General features: G+C 49.5%; 1 protein-coding gene across 2 annotated transcripts in view; it reads left to right on the top strand.

Moving 5' to 3' along the window:
• Positions 1–1,198: 1,198 nt before the first annotated feature.
• Positions 1,199–1,749, top strand: part of CHMP2A (charged multivesicular body protein 2A) — a 201,347-nt gene continuing 200,796 nt past the window's right edge. Inside the window, exon 1 of one of the 2 annotated variants that reach the window (XM_068240246.1) lies at positions 1,199–1,414. The gene's annotated coding sequence lies outside the window, so the exon portion shown is untranslated. Of the gene's footprint in view, positions 1,415–1,459; positions 1,654–1,749 lie in introns of those variants that run through there. The other variant, XM_068240247.1, reaches the window with a different exon arrangement.

The raw sequence follows: 1,749 nt of genomic DNA, 5'->3' as shown, positions 1-1,749 counted from the left end.
ACGTTTGTGTAATGTCGGAATGCGCAGGCGGGAAGCAGCCTTCCTCATTGAGTATCACGCATGCTCAGTGGGAAGTTAGACATTACCTGAAATATCTCCGCTTCCGCACCACCTACATTCCCGAAATTTTCAGGGGAGGGAGGGGACCCCCAGATCTAGCTCTGTGTCAAATTGCAGCCCCCGAGCCCCTCTAGTTCCCGAGATAGGTTTGCTGCAATCAGTCTCGGGAACCAGCGGGACTTGGGGGCTGCAATTCGGTACAGAGCTAGATCTGGGGGTCCCCTCCCTCCCCTGAAAATTTCGGAAGTGTACTAGTGTTGTCCGGATCATGAACGATTCGGATCTTTGATCCGAATCTATTTTATGAGTCGATCATCCGAATCATCAAAATGAGTGATTCGGATCGCAAAAGGGGCGGGGCCAGGAGCGACACGCCCCCTCTCAGCGGGCAGCGGGGTTCGGGAAGCAGAGCAGGGATGGATTGCTGAGTTGGAGAGGAGCCAGCCTTGCAGGGAGACAGGTAGATGAGAGAGGGGACATGGGTGCCACTGCCAGATATGTGTAGAGCACACATACTGGCTGCAATGTGCTGCCCATTATAGGCTGTCTGTTCCGTAGTGCTGCACAGTGAACACATGGGAAGCTTTTGGCTCAGCACAGCTCAGTAACTTTGCAGACAGTGTGATTGAAAGGCAATATAATCCTCCTGCACTCGGCACTAAACAGCTGCACTTATCTTCTGGGAATGCTTTCTTTCACTGTGCGACCTTTTCTTTCAAAGTGTACAGATGAACATATAGGTGAAATATATGTAAAGCATATGACTTCAGCATGTGGGTATTACGTGCAAACATTTCTGCTCTCTGCTCGTCCCTCCTCCCATCTCTGTCCACTCCCTGCCCTCTGTCCATCTTCTCCCCTTCTCTGTGTGTCCACTCCCTCCCCTTCTCCTGTCCACAGACCTGTCCTGCTGTTCATTTCACCCCGAATGCTTCCGGTAGTAAAATGATCCGAGATTCGAATCAAAGATCCGGATCTCTTCAATGATCCGATTCGAATCATCCGGATCATTGAAAAGATCCGAACTTCCCATCTCTAAAGTGTACATAGTGTGGAAGCGGAGATATTTAGGACGGTTTACGTGGCTGTACAATTTAATGGGACGCAGACTCTTACTGCGCATGCGGGACTGCCCATTCTGCAATTCGGTAGAGCACAATCTGACTCCGCAGCAGCAGACATTTTCTTGGAGATCAACAACTTGGGCGGCGCTGGTTTACCAGAAGTGGGGACAGGAAATACTCTTCTACTCCGAAGACAGTAAATACACACCCTGTGTCGTCGGCTTGACGTAAGGAGACTCCCGTGATTGTGACGTCTGGTATAGGCTAAACAGGAAGAGTAGAGGCGAAAGGTAGGTGTAGTAACTATTCGGGGGGTAGAGGTGAGTTTGGTAATAAGAATGATGGCGATGCAAAATATTCCAGTTAATACGGACTTAAACATTTTCAAGCCTTAGATAGGATGACTGTGAACAGGATACAGAACCAGAGAGGATACGTGATGGTGGAACGTGGGCTGGAAAACTGTGTTTTGTGCTGCTGGAAATCTACATTGACAAGTGCTGTGTCAACCTCTGGTTAAAGGGCCAAGGTACGATGGAAGAGTATGGTGTTGCGCAGGAACTAGAATGCCCCCTCTTCCGTTTGCCGGTGTTCCGGCGTGTATACGTGTATAGTGTGTATAACT

This window comes from Hyperolius riggenbachi, chromosome 6, assembly GCF_040937935.1.
Source record: "Hyperolius riggenbachi isolate aHypRig1 chromosome 6, aHypRig1.pri, whole genome shotgun sequence".
NCBI lineage: Eukaryota > Metazoa > Chordata > Amphibia > Anura > Hyperoliidae > Hyperolius > Hyperolius riggenbachi.
The sequence above is the reverse complement of the archived record's forward strand: the minus strand, read 5'-3'. Positions and strand labels throughout refer to the sequence as shown.